We start from the raw sequence: 22687 nt of genomic DNA, 5'->3' as shown, positions 1-22687 counted from the left end.
AAAACTTCTTTCCAATTAATTTGACCCACGGGGAAATATGTGTGTATCTCTGAGCACCAAATGATTTCCAGGCTTTTATATCTACCCCTAAGAGCGCAGTACCATTATTCATATCTAAACTGTACACTGGAAATCAGAATAAAGCACTAATTCATTAAATGACGATTCTAGCATGAGAAATTTTCAAGCATTAAAAATCATCATGTCTTCCTGGCTATTTTGTGAAATTCATTTCAGACATGGGAAACAAGCAACATTTTCAAATAAAGCATGAATAGTCTATCTTATCTCTACAGACAGCGATTCACAAGATCCAGATAGGGCATTTAACAGCTCTTAGAGGTGAACTCATATTCAAAAGAAGAAAGGTAAGTACTGACATCTTTTCTCAGAAGTCTGAGCATTTTGATAAAGTTTCTTCAGAGTTCTTTACAAACTGCATTAAAAATTATAGGCAAAGCCTTCACATCAGAAGAGGCGGCAAGGAATGAAAATTATTGTACCTGACAATTGGAGTCAAAAACTCCACAGAGCTCACTTTCCACAGATTGAGTCACATAATTGTACCTTTCAAACTCTAGCAAAAACAACTAATGTTGTTCGAAGATCCTGCATTCAGTTTCTATGAAGCACCAAACTCAAAGAACGATACATCAAGGTCTCAGCTTCCTTTGAGGGAAAAGAAAAAAGTGTGCAATTCCAGCAATAAGGTATCAACATGAAAACTTGTAGCAATGCCTGTCAGCGTACCCTTGGAGGAACCAGACTGTCACTGAATTTTTAGTAAATACTCATCAGTGTCAATAAATATTGATGCATTCCTTCTTTCAATTTTGTCTTTAAAGCTTTAAAAATCCACATGCAGAATCTGCCAGCCCTCCTTCAGCTACAGGTTACAAGCCATTCATATGCATTCTTTGCAATCGGGAATGGCTTTAATTCAAACATTTTACTACATGTAAGTTACATGGGAGCTTCAACACGAGACATACCTATACAATGCTTAATTTCAGAAGAGACTTGAAGTCATATATTTGTGCATATATGCTACTAGAGGTGTGCTAGGTCTACCACAGTAGAGTTGTACACTGAACTGACACAGTTCAAAGCTGGAGGGTCAGCATTCATTTAATATCATATGATATTTAATGCAGGCCAGTTGTATGGATTTAAGCAGTGGCCTGGTTATCCCTTCGTTTGTGACAGCTGAAATAACAGGAAGAACAACTTGGGCCCGAGTTGATTGTTTGGTTTGTTGCTGTGGTCTTTTTCCTTGAGGGGTAGGAGAAAGGATGTAATTGCACCTTAAAATTCAACTGTGAAACTTTAGTGTGTATGTCTCACACGTTGAGAAAGGCAAACACGGAGCCATTCAAGAGCTCTATCTTATTTTTAGCGTAACTATTGCCCACAGTGCACTATAGACACATTCTTTTTTCTTCTCTCTGCCTTCAACCCCTCAAATAAATCCCCTTTATTGGATTATGGATTAATGCAGCAACTATAGCAGTAAGCTGTTTCCATGAGAGTGAAAAAACATAAGATGTGGACCATTAAGCAGAGTAACTTCTCATTTGGAGTTTGTGGGTCTATCGTGGATATTGCGAGCATTACAGGAAAACAATATTTATGTTTCATTAAACATGTTTTGAACAATACCAACAGGACAGAAATTTAGCACCTGCTAAAACAGTTCCACAAACACTGAAGCAATTAATATAACCCCCTGTTTTCATGAAAACATCTCATGTCCAGTAAAACTAACAGCAACTCAAGTCACCGCTCCCATTAAACAATGAATAGTTATACATATGTTAAAGACCACATTAACTTAAGAATATTACAGAAGTTAGACTGCCATTTGAATGCAGAATGGTGAGCTACTGGTGCTGCTTCTTTTCCACAAAGAAATAAAACTCTATTATACTATCATCACAGACTGTGATCCCCTGAAACATATACAAATACTCAGAATAGTGTTTACCCAAAAATCTCGAAATATTTTACAGATGTGTCTAAGTACTCTCATTTTATAGAGGATGAGGCACAAAAAGCAATATTATGCTCTTAAACAAGAGAATCTCAGAGAAAGTCAGTGGCAGAAGCTAGGAATAGAAACCCCAGTTCTTTCAGCTATCATGCCACTGCTCTGTCTACATCTCCACCCCCAAAGGACTGATGAAAAAGTCAGCTACGTGAGTTAAAAATAACTTCCGATTAGCGAGGCAGTGATGAAGACAGAAGCCCTATGGAAACCGAACAAGCCAGAGTCTCACTCAAGGCAGAGTAGACTCTAAGCTGGGGAAATTGAACATTGTAAGGCCAGGTTAACATTCTGCTCAAATTAAATGAAACTGAGTTTTCTAAGACAACAATTTTGGTCTGGAGAAGAGTGTTAGAAGCACTGATACTACAGAGCAAAAAATCTCTTCTATTAGTCAAACTGATGTAGCTGACAAGACCAGGTACAGAAAACCTCCAGATTTCAAAAAGACAGAGAACAACCTTTAGAACAACTTCAAGTTGAGAATATGAGCTCTGATTTCATGTGGGCCATGTTAATTAATATCAGGTAGCTGAAAACCTGTGGAATGGAGAGAGATTTTTCAAGGAAGATGGGAAAAGTTAAAATGCCTTTGTCGTTCAAGGAGGGCAAAATAGACAATTACTATTTACCGGTGATATATCAAAGATTTAAAGGAATGGGAAAGTTTGTGCCATTCTCTCTTGAGGCCATAACAGACTGCATAATCCCATACTTAAAGACCCAGATGTGTCTTCCGAAGGTTCCTTTAGGCCCACCTTGGTTAAACTCTGACTACCCAGTTCCTCTTGATACCTTGCTTGCCTGAAAGAATAGAGTGATTAGGTCTTTTCTAATTTGTAGATGAGAGTTCATTTGGGTGCTTAGCAGTTGTGTGCTTTCCCTCCCTTTACTCCATAAGAACATTTGGTGAACTGTATTAAGTACATTACATTCTGGTGTGCGAATATGTAAGACCCATAGATTTTGTTGATTTTACTGGGGAGGAGAGCAAATAGGAAAAAACTGCAGCCAGAAGGAGACTGGGAGATAGCACCAAGAAAAGAATGCACTAGAGAGCAAAACAAACCTCCTAGCACATGCTGAAAGATTACAGAGAGAAAAATGAAAAGCAGGGAAGGCAGTAACCAGAAGAGGTAGGAAAGAGGGCACTACATACAATGGCAACGAATAACTCCAACCCATGTCCTCATGGGAAGGGAAAATGAAAAAATAATGCTTTCTTGTTCTAAGTTCCCTCCCTGCAAAGCCATGCAAATTTTACATTAATGACATTTTGATGCTATAAGATTCAGAAGAAAACTAAAGAAAGTCAAAAGGTACTTCCTCTAAATAGCACGGCTAAGCTATATAGCACTGCTAACCAAAGCATGATGGCAAGTCAGCTCCTCTCTGAACAAGATCGGCAATGCATAGTCTGAACACATTCTCAGTGCACTGCTTCTCCCCAATGTATTCATATACAAGATCACCCAATCTCATTCCTAACTTCAAAAACAAGTTTTTAGGGAACAACTGTCTCAAAAATGAAATCTAGATAAATTTATGCAAGGACAGCTTCACTACTTTTCTTAGTTTTCCCCAAGAAATTGTCTCAAGAAAAACTTGCTTTCCTGAGGAATTAGGAACACATTAAGGCACAAAACTGCCCCATGAGAAAAACAAGAATTCAAACACTTTATTGTAATACAAATAGAGACACCGCTATGAACTAGGCCCAACACATCATAACTGCCAAGCATACAACACGATCCCTACAACAAAATTCAAAGTATAACTAAAGTGTAAAATATATTCCAGCAGCTGCTTCCACAAATGACAAGTGCTCCAGTGCAAATCTGCAAACCAGAAACCAGCCAGCTACAGAACATCTGAGCTGCACTGTACTCCACCACCCTAAAAAAAAAAAAAAAAGTATTTGCAGAGAACGGTAAATTGTTCTCGTACAGTGCTTTCATTAAAAAGAAAGTTCCTAATCCTTTTAATCATGATTATAACTTCACGTGTTATGTAATGTAAATACATTTGGCAAATCTATCTGAATCCCCAGCTTCAACTGCAACACTATTATTCTAGTTACAGGAAGATGCTCATCTTTTACAAGTAAAATGGTAAGTTTTTAAAGCAATCTGATAACTCCAAGAATGAGCTGGGGGACTGCAGTGTCATCCCACCTAATTTAGCATCCTTTCATTACACAGACTTTGAACACTAATCATTATCGTTAACAAAAGTCTAAAGCATCTAACAAATTTCCTCTTTGTCTTAACCACACAGCCAGAAAAAAAAAATACTATTTGCTCATTTAAACAAATTCTTAGGAAGTAAGTCAAGAAATAAAATATGGTCACTTAATTCAATCAAAGGCTATGGTTAAGTTATGTGTGTTAAACACTTAATAAAACAAACCAGACAATCAATAATAAAAAAGAATTTTTTTGAAGACTAACACACTTTCCATTCAGAACTAAGTAAGTACCTACTTGATATGCTCCCTTACAGCTACAATACAAATACCTTCTTACTTTACACACAGGTTCCATGAAAAACAGCCTTCAGAAAGTCAGTCTCGCCTTTTCTTGTTTCAGGTGGTTCACTATACTGAGCCACCTAGCAAGAAAAGCAACAAGAGAGGTACAGGGACTCTTGATTTTTACGTTGCTGAACTCAAGTCAGAGAACTGTATTACTCTTTTCCCCGCACACTTTCCTTCTTCACAAAAAACTTTTTATTGTGCTTTAACAGAAGGTCAATGGCTATCACTTCTCTACTCTTGCACAATGGTGAATTGAAACAAGAACCCATAGCTGTTTGGACCGACAAAGCAACCAGTATGTCTAAGCCAATAAAGCGATTTGTTCATTAAAGCTACTAATAAAGCAACCTTTTGTTAGTCTATGAAACATCAGAAACCTCATAGAATGCATTTAACTATGCTTTCTTAAAAATCACCAACTCAAAAGTTCTAAAATCTGTTAACTTCTCCACTTCCTTAAACTGATAATAAAAAACCTTAGCATTGACTTCTTAAAAGACAGTAAGTGCAATGCAAACTTTCATGCCTATTCATCAACGGAAAAGTTTAGGGTTCTTGGTGAAGGTATCCCCTCCGCCAAAAGTTCAAATTTATCATATTAATGACTTACGCAAAGCTTCCTATGCAACACTGACAACCTATAATAAAAAGAGCACCATAATTCCATACAACAACGAAATCACTCAATGGATGCACTCAGTTTGGATCCAAAGATTCATTTGGATTTGACAAACAAAAGAAATGAGAAGAGCTGTAGTGAGCAAAGATCAAAAATGCTCTGAGTACTTTTGTCCATTGCTTTCAATTAAACTGAAGCAGACAAAGTTTGAACTTAATTCCCCAGTGTTCAGTGTAGTTGTGTGGGGTTTTTTGTAACTATTCTTGATAACCAGCTCTAACATGACTATGGCCACAAACTTCCTCCAAGCAAGATCAGTATTTTTGCCCTAATAACTTTAGCTGTTCAATATCAGCAATCCTTGAAAGAATTACAGTGAACTCTTCTCCCTTACTTGCAAATTCTAAACTTGCTTTGCTAGCAAGTCAGCTCCATTATTCTGTGATTGGAGACTGGGCCAAGAGAAGAAAAGAAAAAAAAAAAAAGAGGCATCTTTCCATCTAGTCACCATCAGCTAGGCAAAAAAGCCAGGCAGATATAGTTCCTCTAAACCACTGTATTTAGAAACTGTGAAAGACATTTTTACCAGCAGTTACATACAAGTATTGTAGCTGCATAACACATTAACACAGACAATAAAGCAAAACAAGATCTGAAGGGAAAAAAGTATGTATATGCACTCTATTACTCATATTTAACAGTGGAATACCCTTTGTCCTACTGGCAAGCCAGTGTAGAAGTAATCTGAAATCATTCTGCTACCATTTCTCATCTCATATACTGCTTCTGTCAAGCTAACTACTGGGTTTTTTTATATGCACAATTACCCAAGCAAAAATAAACAAGCGAGTTTCATCCCTTTTAACTGCAATTTCTCAGGGACAAGATTCCCATTTGTTACACTGGATGTAGCATTTGAACTCTCAGTGAAAGTTCTTGTAACCGAATGATGGTAAAATATTTGTCTCCACTCAGAGATATTTACAATCAGCCAAGGTTCTGTCCTTTGCTATTCAGGAAAAATAATCTGTATTTATAAAATAAACAAGTCTCCTATCTAGGACAGTGATAGCATCCCTTCCCCTACACTGTGACTCTCACTATCAAGCCATGAGATTATATCCTCCTTCTGGAATTAAGTGCTTATTCTAACAATAACACTTCAATAGCATGTGAAACTTTTCAATTAAACTATTGTCAAGAACCCTGATAAGGCACAGAAAGACAACCGATAGCTGAAACGAGTCATAGGACAAGTTTTGCAGTCTTCCTAGCTACTGCCAAACAAATAGTTAATCAATGAGCAGTCAAGAAGCAAAAAAACTACCGTCTCATTTCATAGCAAAAATGGACAGGTAATTTTACTTAATTGTAACCATCTTCTAAGGTTTTCACTTAAAGCTTTTCTTGGACTTTGGAGTCTTTTGCCTACTATTGCACCACTGACGTGTGCTGGCAAAGAAAACAGCAGTACAACAACTATTGCAAAGACACCGATTCTAAAGAGTTACACAATGCTTTTCCTACATCCTCCCTGAGAGTGAATAAACATGACTTCTAAACAGCGATTAAAAATAAGTTTAAACATAATGATTTCCTAATTAAGTTCTGAATTGACATTTTGCTAATTCTCCCTGCCCACACCTGACCAAGTGTTTCAACAATTTTACAGTCAGATGTTCATTTAGGCTTAAGAAGATTCGTACAAGAATGAGACCTCCATAACACAATATGCTGCCTGATATTTGTGATCAACTGCACTTTTCAGTTTGCTTAACTTCCAAAATTAATCCTCTGCTTCAGTTCAATTCTACTCCTCTCACAGTACAAAGTCAATGGAATTTATGTTCCTAAATTACTTAAGCGTACTTGAAAAATCCCACTCTTCAGAGATCAACTTCTTGCTCTTCCAAATAAATAAATGCAAGCTTAGACTAATGAAAAGTTCCCAGTACTTTTTAGATTGTGTTATCAATGAAAAACTGACAATCAGTTTTGTTCCGAGGGAACAAAAGTACGTCACTAAGAAGTTTGACAAATTTACGTTTGTAGCTACTGATGCACCAAACATTTATGCAGACATAAATGCAGAACTTTCCACAGATATTCTTATGACCGAATTTAAGCGTATATTCCAATAACTGCAAGATCAGACTTGGATTTCAGTTATCTATCTTCACCTGTACTCCACAAGAACTGGTATGATAGCCTATCAGTAGTGGCAACAGAAAAGTAACCACTGAGTTAAAATGCATCACAAGCATCTTCAGATTTGTCTTCGTGATAGTGATCAATTTGACAAAAAAAAAAAAAACAACTATTATTATTATTTAAAATCAGCTTTTAAAGAAACACTTTAAGTTACAAGCCATTAACATCTTAATAAGACCTCAAGACGTAAGTTGCAGAATCTATTTCTTATGCATTTATCTTCTACAAATCACCCCGTTAAATAAAGGCTTTAGAGGTTTACAGAAAACCAATAAGCACTAAATTTACTTTTCTTCACAAAAGTACTCATATATATGATGATAATTAAAAAAATGGAAGTTGACAATGCACTATCAACACAGCTCTTCAATTACAAGAGCTGAATTTTTGTTTGCTTTGCCTGTTTGCAACAGTTGTAATACTAACATAGGAAACTTGCTATTTATCATTTCAGAAAGATCCTAGTGTTTCTTTATTATTACTATTTTTTTATGATCCAGATCATCAGATCACACTGAAACTTAAGACTTGCTAAGCTGATGTTCTAACCACATTAAAAGATGGCCACAGGAACAGCTATACAGGAATTGCCATTTCCTGGAGACACAGATGAGAATTCCTCATCCTTACTTTAGTACCTGTCATTTCCACAGGGTCAAGCAATTCCTCAGTAAACATCCCCCCTATAGCCTGAACTTCAGTTGCAGTTGCTATTCCTTGGGTTGACTTCAATCGCGAAACACAAGTAAGCACTGGTGCCCAAATAGCACCTCTCCTTTTCAATAAAAAATTCAAGCAGTTAGTAAAGAAGTATCTGTCTTCTTACAGATGTGCATGGTTTCAGCAAAAATTACTTAAGTATATAAGAACTGGCACCTGAAAAATGGTCTCTTTTGGACCAAGGAGCCCAGTTTCAAGGTACGATGCCAGAGGCAAGTGACAGGAAAAGCAAAGGATAGTCACTCACTGACTGTTCATTGCCTCTTCCAACACAAGCACTAGAGAGCAGGTAATGAAGCTAGTAGGAGCCACCTTCAAAACATGAGTGACTCTTCAGGCAATAGCTAGTAGAGCTGTGGAATTTGTTGTGAAAGGATGCAATGGAGATGAAAAATGGGTTCAAGGAGAAACTGGACAAGTTCACAGCAGAGAAATCATTCAAGAGTTTCTGAATAAATAGAAACAATCTCTGGCTCAGAGATTCCATGAGCTGAAAGTAGCTGGAGAGAAAGCACGAAAAGAAAAGTATCTAACACTTATCTTGCTCTCAATGTTCCCCACGCATCCACTTACAGATGTTTTTGAGATGGGTCATGTGAAGAATCAGGGAACTTCTGGATTCCTGTACGCGACTTTCTCTTTTATGGCTGCTATCAGACACAGGATACTAGGCTAGAAAGAATGTCAGTGTGATTCAGTGTGGCAATTCTGTTTTAAAATCATTTAATAAGCACATTTTAAAACAGAACATTCCAATTAAAATATAGAAAAAGTATTTTAGTGTTTGGATCCCCCTCTCAAAACTGCCAGGTTGATAAAATACATTAAATTTGAATGTTTTCATGAGCTTCAGCTTTCATTCAAAATATTAGTCAAAAAGTTATTACACCTCTACTGGAATAACATTACTGATTATTCTCCACCAGAACATCTACAGCAGTTTCATAGCTTTGCCTCCTGCACACTGTATCTGCGCAAGCTCTTAGTGGGCAGCAGAATGGTCTACTACCAAACAGCCCTGGCTGCCATTTTTCTCCTCAGAAAAGCTAAATGACTCGCTCTGAGTTGGGTTTGCAGGATATTTTCCTTCCTGAAAAGGGATACAAAAAATAGGTGGACAAACAAGTCATAGGCGTCAGCCTGCTCACTAATTAGGGAGACCTCTATGCTCCTGTTTGTTCCCTTTCCACTGCACATCTCGCAGTGTTTCTTTCATCTGAATTCAAGACCTCCTAGATCCTAAATTCAAAATCTAAGAAAGACTACCTGATCACACGCGTTTCTCAGCTGCCGCCACGCCACTACACAATTTGGGAGATTGGAACAGAGCTAACAAACCTAAACCATTAACATCTCATTTGGAGAAAATCTGGTACTTCTGCATTTTCTCATTTTATTAGCAGAAATCAGAACAGGGTTATGTCAGAGGAACGTGAGAAAAAAATTAATTTGTAAATATTAAAAAATTACATTCACCTCCTACTAAAAATATCTAATATTAGAATGTGAGAAAACACAGTACTTGCCTACATTCAAAAGAGCCAGTAAATATGATTTAGCGTGTTACAAACAAACAAGCCTTTAATGCCTCAGCAAGCTAGCTGAAACAATTGTTTAGAGAATACTGTTGGAAAACATACACAGGTTGATATCAGAGAATATACACAGCATGGTTTCTGGAAAGGAAACTGCTTTTTTAGGCTAGTAGAATTTTATAACAACAGTGAACTAAGGAGAAATTGCTGAAAAACTGACTTTCAAAAAGCCTCCCCCAAAGTCTCAAGAAGCCATTAAGTAAAATTAATCTTGGTGTTAGGGGAAAACATTATTTGCATTTAGATGCCAGCAACAAAGCATCAAAAGAAAAAGCAGTAAGTGGTCTGTTAATTTGCAGAAAAGGGTTAACAGCAGAAGGCCAGGGTTCTGTACTAGAACTACTTCACATATTCCCTAATGGTCCAGAAAGCAAAAAGTAGCAAAACTCACTCACACGAAAATTACGAAGGTTAAGACAAGAGAAGGAACTATAAGAACTTCAGATAGTCTAGCCAAGCTAGATAAAAAGGGTAATACATGACAGACAAAAAGAACAATCAACAAGGTATTGCATGTCAAGGTGAATATTCTATTCGCCAACTTTCTGGATTTTAACAACGAATTCAGAAAGAGACACGTTCACTCCAGATAATCCATTGAAGAATGATATTCAGTAAAAAAAAAAGTTAGGATGTCTATAAAATGTTTTGGAGAATACTACAATTGGTACGTTACAAACTGAACACAGCATTCCAAGTAGGCACTTTGTAAATATACAGCACTCCAAGTAGGCACACAACGTAAAAAATGGTTTGAAATTCTAATTAAAATAAAACAGTTTCAAAAAAGGTGAAAGTTGTTGACAGTCATCTTAAAGGGGATGACAAAAAGCATCAGAAAAGACCAGGTATGTTAACTGTAACTGAGAGATGCAGAATAATACACAGGAAAAGGTATAGAAAAAAACCTAAGAACTTTGAATTCAACTGGAGTTTTATAACAAGAATATATTCTACTAAACTAAGGGGCTAAAACATCACGAATAACATAAGACATTACTATGAAATTCATGATTAATATGAGACAATACATTTCCATACAAAAATTGCTCAGATCCCCAAACTTGGTTTAAAAAAAAAAGAAAAAACAAAAAAACAAAAACAAAACAAACAAAAAAAAAGCCCCCAAACACTTAAACTACAAACCTAACATACTTTTAAAAAGGATTACATGTTTTATTAAACAGCAATAAGCTATAACAACAATTAACACTGATCTTGAAGAATAGTGAACTACTAGAAGTTGTATACTTGAAACTTTTCAGTGGCACTACACACCTTTCCAAAAAGTGATTCTGAAAAGAAAGACAAAAAAGATAACATGTGTCCTATAATGAAATCCTAATCCTTTTTTAGAGATGGCAACTAATAGGCAGAGAGAATAGCACGAAAGTTAAACTCTTAGCTCTACAATCAGTAGAATTCTTGAATATGATTTTTTTTCCCTCTGTGGCAGCAGCCAGCAAGCATACACATAGCTCTGCAATAGTCACAGCACATGCTGCCTTTAGCCCAGCTAGCAAACTAAAAAAAGCTTGGTAGGTTATACAGGGAGTAGCATCGTAGTCAGGCTGCAGGAGCTGAACATATTGTGATAAGGGAGGTCACAGAAGATAATAGGACAGTAATGAGGACTCTGTTACTGCAGTGGTGGGATACAACAGCAGACAGAGGATACAAATCCACAGGAAACTAGGTTTTGCTAGCTCTGCTGCTCATAGAACAATTTGTTTCCCTTGTGTTTTACAGATTTGAATACTAATATTTCTGCACACTGTAGCTTTGATCACTCTGTTAAATGTAGCTCTACTGAATAAAAGGATTAGTTTGTCCAGATTGGCACAGCTATGACTGTGATTTAAAGAGAACTCCAGGGAAAAACCTTTGAAGATCAAGTGCATGCTCAATTTTGTAGGTTGAATTGGCAGTAGTAGCTGAAGGTGGTTTTTGTCATGCATATGGTTTACAGTATGATACATACACCAATACTTCTGCAGTTTAGTATATGAATTATAAGCATTTTTAGATAACATAAATTTGTATTGCTGTTAAAAGGAACAATCCTACTCTCCCCTTACCGAAAGGGCTAAGAAGTCAGGCAGCACTAGCACTCATGTTGATTCACAACCAGCTGGATTTGAGAAGTGGACAGCACAACCACAAAAGCTAAAAAGGTGTGCAGGGGGGGTGGGGGGGGGAAGATCAGCCCTTTTGGTTGCAACACATACTCCACACCGGCTTCAGCAGATCATGAAACCTTGAAACCGTGAGGTTTCAAGGCATGGTTAAGCTGATCTATGGCCAGCCAGTACCCAAAGGATTCACTACCAGCTGTGCATCCCTTGTGCCAGCTCTAAAACACATCCCATGTCACATTGAGCCAACTCAATTCAATTTTTAGTTCCCTTCTCACTTAAATTCAGGGAACTAAAATGGTAGAAAACCAACAGCATAAAATTAATTACCAAGAAGTCAGATTAAATCAATAGCTAGCACAGGAAGAGGTTGCGGGTGGGAGAAGCTGTTTGGAACCATTCCTTTCAGCAGCAACTCAGCAGGTCAAATGCAATATGAAATGACAACCCCGTAAAGAAAAAATGAATACATCATCTCAGGAACCCTCAATCTTTGCAAAGTTCAAAAAGATTTTATGAAGGAAGGGTAAATTGTTTCAATTTTAAGTTTCTCCTTTTTAATCTTTGCTAGGCCATGCCTAACCTACACAATCAATTTTGTTCCCACCACACTGCAGTGTAAACAAACAATAGGAATGAGAAGGACCAAAACGTTAACATTTCTTTTGTGCCACCAAACAAGCTTTTGTTTTTCCAGTCATTCCCAGCACCCTTTCAAAAGGTTCCCACAGCCCGTGTAAACAACACGCAAGCTGAGCGGGATGACTGTACTTACCTCCTAAATAGGCAGCCAGCAACCGCAGCATGTAGCTCCCCTAACTAGACAGCCACACATCCACCCCATGACATAGGACACCACCCACCTCTACCCTTCCAACAAAAAATCCTGCCTGTTCTCCTGAGTCATACTGAGTGTTTAGTGCTCCCGCCAGGCACAACCAAACATTAGTGATGGCTGAGCTGAAGTTTGACCCTCAGTTATTTCAGTATCAGCCCACTTCTTTTCTGTTGCGTATCAGGAATTACTTGATTTCAAAATACTCAAGCATAACAGTATTCAAAGGACAAATAACAACAAAACAATTTGCAAGATTTACCATGGCAATAAGCTATAAAGCTAGCAATACAACACAAAACCTGAAATGAAGAAACAGTATGTCCTGGAAACAAATCAAATATAACCGTGAATGTCAAAGTTGTTTTGCTACAGCAAGCCATGTCTAAGAACCACCCTAGTTTTAGTGCACTCTCAGGTATGTAAAACTTTCAAAGTTAAGTTAAACATCTAGACAAGCTAAGAAACTGCCACTATGGAGATAATCAGGGTCGTTAACACAAACACACTTCTGTATTACATCTTTGAAAAATTGGAAGTTCAGACACCTGTCTGTTAGAGCCCACCTAAGATATTCTTAGTAGGACCTATTTCACCTCCCTGAAGACCCATAATGTCAAAACATAGAATTACTACTGTGTACCAAAGCCTGCATGCTACTCTTGCCATGTTTCATGAACACAAAGCGGCCGTACAAGGCCGCGTGCCGCAGAGCTGGTAGTGCAGAGCAAGTCCAGGGCAAGACAAAGTCCATCAAGCTGGAGTCAAGCAGTGACTAAGTCAAGCTCTTAACCGGACCAGAGACAGCACAGTCAGGATCCACCTGCTACTACAGATAACACAACTAACACGCCATGAAAGCACAGGGGTACAACTGCCCCCTTCTACCAGAGGCTTGTCACAAGGGTGCGCATCTGCCCCCCTCCTGGTTACGCAAAGAAGTTTAAACATGCACCAGGTGGGCAGTCTGGGGCAGGGGGAAGCATAGCAGGTTGAATCATTGTCGTCCTCCCCCAGGACTCTTGCAACAAGTAGCAAGTGAGGAGAAAAGCAATTCCCAAACACGGTACCCAAAACAAACTGATTATTTCAAATTCCATCTTGCTGGAATATCCAACAGGGCCTGCTATCTAGGTATGTGGAGAAAGAAATAGTGTCAAAAGTTTCCTGGCAAAAAGAAAAAGTGCACAGCAACTTTACCTTAGCATGATTCAAAGGATGCTGAAGATGCCCTCAAGATCCATAAAAACTGTCACTATTGTACTCTGCAGTAAAGAAAAAAATTTACCTGTCATTGCAGTGATCCACCCACTCAAAGAAATGCCATGGATCTGAAGACATATTCATCAGCTCTGGCTGAACAACAGACGAAACTACCACAGCAGAACTCAGAAACAAACGTTACAAATAACTTAGACGAAGGTATCTCCAGGATTGTGGTTTCAGGGCCCTTTTCTATTGTGCTAGAAGATCTCTTGCTTTGAGCATCATTGCATGAATTAAAACAAAATTACAAGATATACAGCAAGAGAAATAGGCACTCCTGGCAAACTGCGGGTTTACTGACCACCTGACCGGAGCTCAGGGCCACAAGTAACACTGCTTAGCAAAGACACAGCATTTGGTAAAGCAAAGGTGTAGACAGCCTGTCTTCAACAGAGGTTCAAAACCATGCCAAGCTACATGGGACCACACTTGCCACAAAAGATGAGTAACATTTCTTCAGAGAGGCCTGAATCCAAAGTTGTAGTTTTGGTTATCATTATTAAGTGGTTATGGCCTCGAACACTGAAGAAAACATTCTTTTAAAAACTAGCTTTATTAGGCAATGGAGAAGTCAAGAAAAGCATGTACCCATTATTGTCAGGTCTAGCAAAGAAATGCTAGATTTTGCAGCCACTGCAACAGCTAGTGAGGGACTTCTCAAGCATGAACTATGCCACAACACTGAAAGGCTTGCACTTGCCAGCGAACACACGGAGCAGCTTACCCTCCTAAAAAGGGAAGTTGGGAAAAAGCTTGAAATCTTTTCTTCCCCATTGGCTTTGGCTTGTGGTGTTTTGGGCTTGTCAGTCATTTAGTAAGCCAAGTAGCTTGTCCTAAAGTAGCCTGTTAGCTTCTGAAAACATTGTGACTATTTTCATTCCTGCAGATATATACAGACACACATTCTATCCTATAAAGCATATCATGTATTTTACATAAAGAGAACAATATCCTTTCACGTGCAGTTTGTAATATGGCAAACTGCATGCTACAGCAGATCTAAACATAACGTTTCACCTTAAAGAAAACATGATATACTTTATCCTGAAAAACACATGCTCCAGAAGTATTCACCAGCATCTGTGAGAACACAGAGCCAATGTGTGCAGTAAGGACATTATGCCAGTCAAAGAGGGCAGAGCTAAGCAGATACTGTCAACAACACGCACTCTGGGTTTGCAGTTCCTGTCCTTCAGAAGTTCAAAGAAATTGCCACAACCTACAACACTACAAAACCACAGCTGAGTAACCCTGACTCTGCACAATCAAGTTCGGGAGTACTTCATTCTATCAAAAAGACCCCACAACACTCCATGTGCAGTCAGCTCTCCACCACCACCCTTAAGCTCTTTGATAATCCCTGCAAGGGAACACACAAGGGAAGTCTCTGCTAACCTGTATCACGTCAAGGTCTCCTCCCACCTTCTTAGCCACCCAGAGCGACATTTCTAAAGGAAGAAGTGCTGAAGAGGGAGAACGACAAGCTTTGACATCAGACCAAAAGCTTGAGGAACTGGAGAAGGGAACACAGGACCAGGCATAACAATTATCCCAGATTCAGTTCAGGTTTCTAATTTTTTAAGAGAAATCCATGCGTAAGGAGGGGGACCAGGGAAGGGAAAGAATGAATCCATGATTACAACCCAGGATACTGCAGTGGCAAGACTCACTGATCAATGTTTATGAAGGGTTTAGAGGGAGCTATTGCAACTCCTCCTCCCCCAACGTCCCGTTCTCCACAGCTCCAGCTCCACGAGGCCAGGTCTCACCACAGCATATGCACACCTCTCGGCTCCACCTGTGGGCAGCTCTCCTGCCTTGGTGAGGAGGCAAATCTTGTGCTTAGAAAGTGTTGCTTCAGCAGTACGCCCTGCCCTCTGAGTACACCTCACCTCAGCCTGCCCGTGCTGAAGAACTCACAGACTTCTCAGTGCTGCTTCTCCAGCGAAGCAACAGGCAGCTCACGCCACCCATATTACTGAAAGGTTTTAAAGAAAGAAAGCATTTCAAAACATTCACATTTTGGACAACTTAGAATAGTCAGTCTTTAAACAGGAAACATTACTTAACCTTAACTACCTCAGAGCTGTCCCTCCACTATAAGCAGCCATCCAATTTCAGGTCACATGACAAACTAAATTCCATCCACTACCTACTGAAGGCTTCCCTGATACCGTAGCTGCTAGAAAGCAGTCTTGTGTTACCAATCAGAAACACAGATCAAGCAATTTCAAGAAACACATTACTTCCCCCCCCCGCCCCCAACATCCCAGTGATCCCACACCCACATGACATCTAGGACACATCGAAATGTTGATCAGTATCATAACAATGTATTTGGGTTACAAAATCTGAACAGCACTCTCAACCTTTTGTGAGACTATTAAAGGGAAACCGGTTTTCTTTTTTTAAATACAATCTGAGGTAAATATCATCACAAAACGTATCGTACTGGTACAACTCTACATTACAGCCAAAACTGAAACCAGCACATACAATCAAAACATCCCATGCTTCTCCATTTTAGGGCCCTATTTGTAGTTGGTCAAAGAACTAGACAAATGTTACTAGTTCATATTGCAACGGCCACTGATCATGTTGGAGGTATTTAGGAGGGAAAAAAAGAGCTGTTTGAGAGCAAATCTTCCTCCTGTAGCTACTTCTGAGCATGCACCTGCCCAAACCATCACATCAGAATTGTGCTAACAAAACAGCACACACCAACACTCTTTGTCCTCCAGCGCAAAGCCAACCGTCTCGGGTCAAGATGCAGGAAAAGCTTATCTGAGCTAAGCAAGCTAGTTTTGGACAATAAGGACTATTTCACACACTTCCTCTTACCAGCCAAGCTGTGGGTACTGTATTCTCTAGACGATGGTAATATCTTCAATTGCCCCATCAAACGGGAAAAGATGTCTGCTGGTACGTTAAGACATGATATTATGGAAAAAATACATTGTTTCGCCCTTGTAAAAATTGTTTCAGAGAATACTGAGAAAAGAAATAATGAAGAGCTACTGAATAATAAAGATCTGTCTATTTTGCAAAAATGAGCAGTCTTGAAGAGATGACCATGTACTTTTTGTCATGGTGAGCATTAACCGGATTGAATGCAGTAGTTCCTTTTTATTCTGACATTCCTTACTTTTGAAGTCCTGGACCTTACAAACTAAATTATAATATAATATACATGCATTATGTTTCCAAATTTAAATTATTTTGATCAAGCTCTGAAAAGAAATTTGCTATTTCAAAGTAAATATAGGGAAAAAAAAAATCAAAACAAACCCACCAACATATAGTTATTGGGCTTTTTTTAAGCATAAACTTCAGGAATACGGGCTGCAAGTGGCAGTGCTTACAGACAAGAAATCATATCCACATTACTGACAAAAAAAGGGCAAGGATCTATTAGAAAACACTTAACTGCAATGTATGCATTGATACAGGATGAACACTGGAGTGGCTGATCAGAACCACTGGTAAAAAGAAGTAGGCAGGATTCACAACATCGCAACAGAGTAATTGCTCCCGTTCCCTCTCCCTGCCTAAGAAATGCTCCCTCACAAGTGAGCTGCAATGCCTCTCACATTCATTACAGCCAACAAATGTCTTGCATATACAAAGTTCTCAAAGGAGAAAAGTAAATGTGTACTTTAATATTTAAGTAGGTGCCTAATGTTTATTTACTGATTCCGGCTGATCAGAGAACGGAGCTAAAAAATGATTACTTTATTATTTCACCCATAATCTATATAAAGCGAAAGCTGGAGAACCATGTTTCATTTTCTATCGAACACGAAACTGTGACAGGTGAGGAGTGGACAGGGATCAGGTATCCTTCCTCTCTCCTCACACAGGAATTAGAAGGTATCCAACACAGGTGACGACTCATGTATTCCAAACAAGTCACTAAGCAGTGAATTGCCCACTCTTCCCTCAAAGCCACCAAACACGTTCACCCAAAAGGAAGCCACCAAGGGTTGCCAAACGCACAGAAATGACACAACCCTGAAGCAGACACTGATAGCAACCGGCAGGGTGTTCTGCGACAGGGACTTGTAAGCACGCAGTCTGCTTTCACAGACATCCACTGGTGACCACTGAGAGACAGGGGATACTGGGCTAAACTGACCTCTGATTTAAACCAGAACAGCCTGTGTAATAACCAGTGGCCGTACCACCCCAAGGCAAGACCAAGAAGTTTGTTAACAATAAGATAACTTCTATGCTTACATGGTTCTAAGTCTTCATCAGACAAATATTTGTAGTCTTTGTAGCCTTTGCTGTTGCAAGAGACTATCTTAAAGTCCGTAGAAGTGATCCTGATAAACAGATTTTGTCTATCCTGTGAATACATGGAGCATTTCAGTAAAGAAACATCCATCAGTTTCCACAAATTCGCTAAATCACAATACTTTCTGTCACGGAAGAGCATTTTCAAGAGCAATTACACATACACCTCACCATCTCTTCCAAGAATTACCCGGTATACACAGTCCACATAAGAGAAGGCTGAAGCAGCTCTGCAGATAGGGTGTTTATGTTACTTTTATTTCAAATGCAATGTACATATAGTCAGTTAACAGCACGTGTTCTTCAGAAAAAGATCCAGAAGATTAAACATGTTCATTAAATACAGCCTGAATTTAAAACATGCTGAACAAAAGATACTTAACTTAGTTTACTTTAAAGAGACAGAAGAATAGCATTCCTCTCTGTTTAACAACATTGCCAGGCCTAAATTATCACACACCATTCCTTTCTTTTACTGACTCAGAGACAACAAATTCCATTGAAGTAATTAACAAAACTTTTGCAAAGTACTATGGGCGTACATAATGAGGGGAAGTAAAGTTAATTTTTCAGTCTAAGAGTCTAAAGATAAAAATGATTTCTTTCCCTAAACTAAAAAACTTCTTATTATAAAAGCTTCTCTAACAGTTAATGCAAATGAAATTCACATACTTTCTGATAAACATTTATGTTTCCAAACAGACACTGCCGTAATAGTAAATTATTCAGCTTGAACAAAGGAACTACATTGATTAGATCTAAGCTGCAATGGGAGGAAAAACTTAAACCGTGACAAAAATCATTTTAATAACATAAAGTGATGTATCTTCTTGAGATATTTATGAACCTGGAACACCAACAAGAATGCATAAGTGCCATCAAGAGACAGAACCAGGCTGCCAGTAACAACCAGATGACGATGGAGTGGGAAAGGACAGATTTAAGTTTGGAACCGGGAAGTGACATAAAAGCAAGTGTAATCACCATATCGAAAAAAGATATAGTGCCTTTTAGCTCCTGTAGAGATTAAATACAGCATAGCATTGAGAACCTCCTTAACACTATGGCCCAAAGAGAATGCAACTTCCTTTCCTGACCTCCTAGTTCTGAGGCCAAGAAAACCAGAGAGTGAACTGAATGGAGAGTTCAACTTCTTTTACTCCCCTTGTTTAAAAGGGCAGCGATAACAGGGAGCTTAAGATACAGAGATATTTTGGAAAAAAAAAAAAACGTCATCTTACCTGCCAGCGTACTTGGTCTCAAAAAGAAAATGCGAAACGTCAGGTGCCCCGTCTACCTTTGAACTTCCTACTGATGTCTAGGTTTTCCCCTGAGTTTTCAGAGGCTCTTTCTCAGTGGAACAGACAAGTACACAGTTGGGAAATAGACTGTACATACTCTCAAATGCGTAGCACAAACAAACTAAAGCACAGAGCAAGCACACATTGCTGGAATTCTGGAGTATGGCTTTCCATTCACACGCATGTATTTTAGACTTTCAGCCACTATACATTTCTGCCACATTTTTTCCTCTACGCTCAATTCCATCTGGTAAAGTAAAGGCAGAAGAGCAGGACCCTAGCAACTGACCCACAGGATGTTCACAAGCCGTTTATTCTTCTTTTAATGAAGAACCAGACAAATCCTACAACTTTTCCTTCAAAGCCTTTCTAGACTCCTTCCTGGGAGATGTGGAGAGGAATCAGCATTGAGGCTAGACTCATGCAGACAACAGTTTTCGCAGAGTTACGATTTCTGGATCTATGTCTGAACACTGTCTCATCAAATAAATTATATTCAACCTACTCTCTTCACTTTTTAGTACAGCCTCTTCACATGTAACAAACTGTTGCATAAATTTTAACTCCTGAATAGTACAATTTAACACTGACAGACACAAGCGTTCCTTCTCTGACTAACTACTGTGGTGTTTTCTTCAGTTAAGAGCAAGTTAAGATAGTCTATTAAAACAATCTAAGTTTTGCTGCAGTTTTGTTCAGAGGGAAATTCTGCACGCTGCAGAAATGCTAAAAAGCAAAGCAAAGCAAAGCCCAAGGAAACAAACAAGAGTCTCATTCCCAAACGAGACCCTTCGTTCCCCAGCCTGAGAGTAAGGTTTGGAGCGAGAGCAAGAGCACTTGCTCGTGCTTCGTGAAGAAGCAACTTCTCCGATAAACAGGAAGAGCCAAGACTACTTTTGGCTTTTAAACTGTATTAAAAAATGCTTCACGTGAAAAAGCAGCTCCTTAATAACGTTTTCCCGTGACAATAACAGTGGCATTTTCCACCCAAGTGTTATGAAAATGGGCAGGCAGGAGGCAGCCGCAGGCTCTGCTAGGAGCCACTCAACCCTTTAAAGGGGGGGGGGGGAATTGGGGGGGGGGTGTTTGAAAACCTCAGGTCTTACAGCACCGTGGCCGTGCGCGTCGCTCCCGGCCTTGCACAACTTTCCGCCCCAGCGGTTCCGCTTGGCTCTCTCGGGCGGGGACGGAGGGGGTCCCGAGCCCTTTAACAGCCCGCCGCCTTTGTTCGCAGGGGCCGGCGCTCCCGGCCGCGCCGCGGCGGGTACAAAGGGGGCGGCAGAAGTTGCGGAGGAGACCTCAGCCCTTCCCGGGGGCCGCGGCGGCGGAGCCCCCCCGCTTCCCTCACCCTCAGCCTGCGGCGGGCGGGAGCCGCCCGGCCGCGGGGCACCAGACCGTGCGCAGCCGGCAACGTGAGCCGCATGGGAAGCGGCGGCGGCGCCGCGCCCCCCGGCCCGGCCCGGCCCCCGCGTGCTCCACCGGCGGCCGCGGGGCACCCAGCCCCCCTCCCCCGGCGGCTCCTCCCGCTCACACTCACTTTTCGGGACGGGTTCCGGTGGGCTCTCCCTCCGCTCGCGGCGCGCACGCCTTCCCGCCGGCGGGGTGATACCGGCGGCGAGGCGGAGCCCCCCTCCCCCGGCGGGAGGGGACCCGCTGCCCCGAGGCTGCCGCCGGGGGCCGGGCGGCTTCAAGGGGGCAGGCGGGTCCAGCCCTCCCCGGGCGGGCTGCGGGCAGGTGGTGCTCGGGGCCGGGCCCCGGGCCCGCTCCCCCCGCCCCCGGCTGCGGCTGTCCCGGCGGCTCAGGTACGCCGCCGCGTCCTTTCACATGGAGCCGCCGGCTCGCCGCCCCTCGCTGCCCCCCGGGCCGGTCCCCGCGCCGCCGCCGCCGGCCGGGAGGCGAGTGGCTCGGGCCGCGGCCCCCGCCCCGCTCTCCCTCTCATGCACTGCGGGCGCCGCCGGGCCCCGGCTCCAGCGGCGGGGGGGCCGCTAGGGCCCCAGCCGGGCGGCGCGGGGCAGCCGGGCGGCGGGGCTCGGCGCCGCGGCCACTCCGCTCTCCGGCATGTGGGAGCGGGGGCGCTGGGCGGCGCGGCGGGGCAGGGCCGGGCCGGGGGGCCGGGCGCGGTGGGGGCGGCGGGCAGCGGCGCCCCGGGATCCGCTCGTTTCCTGCGGCGCCGGGAGGGGGCGGGGAGGGCGGGCGGGCGGGCGAGAGAGCGAGCACGGCGGCGGCGCGCGCGGATGACAGCCGTAACCCAGCAACAGGCCCCGCCCCGCCCCCGTGCCGGCGCGGAGCGATGACGCCGAAGGAGAGCAAGGTGGAGCCGAGCAGGTACCGCCGCGGCTGCATGGTTCAGCCCGGGACAAGGGGGCGGTGTCACGCGGCGGGGCTGGCCCCGCACCGGCTTGCGCGCAGCCGCAGTCGGCGGCCTCAGCGCGCCCCGCCCCCTCCCGCCGCGCGGGGCGGGGCAGCTCGTGTCTCAGCCTAGAACGGGGGGGGGGGGGGCAACGCTCGCTCCCTCCCCCGTGACGTCAGGGGCGCGGGGAGGGCGCGAAGCCCTTGCCCGCGCGCACGTGCGCGTGCCTCCGCCCCGGCGGCGGGGAGGGGCGGGCGTTGGCGCTGCCATGGGAACGGCCGGTGCGAGGGCGCCGCTTCCCTCCGGCCCCTGGCTTGTGCTGCTGCGTGTCCGCAAACCGCGTGGTTTCAGGAAACGGCGGGGAAAGGCGTTAGTCACGCGGCCGTCCTTGCTGCGCCTCCGCCACGCGGGTGCTCCCAGAGGGTGGGGGGGTCCTGTCCCCAGCAGGAGCGTGTCCCTCTGCTCCTCAAACTCGGTCATCGGAGTAAGGGTTACACTGCTCTCTTAAAAAAAAAAAAAAAAAGGTAATTACAGGAGCCTCTGACATTTATTACAGAGTTGTGGCCGTTATACGGAGGTCCTCCAGGGCTCCTTTAGTACGCGATGCAGAAGATACGACGCTGTTCATTGAACACAAGGAAAAAAGAAAATACTTAATTGCCGCTCATTAAGTGCGTGGGATGGCTGCTCGCAGCATCCAGCCTGTGCACCGAGAAAAGCTCAGGCCCTGTGGAAAAAAAAAAAACCGCGGTATTTGATCGTGCCGCTATCATAAAACA

The 22687-nt window shown here is 42.0% G+C and overlaps 1 protein-coding gene across 3 annotated transcripts in view; it reads right to left on the bottom strand.

The window, feature by feature from the left end:
• FBXW7 (F-box and WD repeat domain containing 7) overlaps positions 1-21518 on the bottom strand; it is a 188283-nt gene extending 166765 nt beyond the window's left edge. Inside the window, exon 1 of one of the 3 annotated variants that reach the window (XM_075149497.1) lies at positions 21096-21518. The gene's annotated coding sequence lies outside the window, so the exon portion shown is untranslated. The remainder of the gene's footprint in view (positions 1-21095) is intronic. The other 2 variants (XM_075149499.1, XM_075149500.1) reach the window with 2 other exon arrangements.
• Between the last annotated feature and the right edge of the window lie 1169 nt (positions 21519-22687).

Source organism: Calonectris borealis, chromosome 4, assembly GCF_964195595.1.
Source record: "Calonectris borealis chromosome 4, bCalBor7.hap1.2, whole genome shotgun sequence".
Taxonomy (NCBI): Eukaryota; Metazoa; Chordata; class Aves; order Procellariiformes; family Procellariidae; genus Calonectris; species Calonectris borealis.
This window is presented reverse-complemented; position numbering and strand designations above follow the sequence as displayed.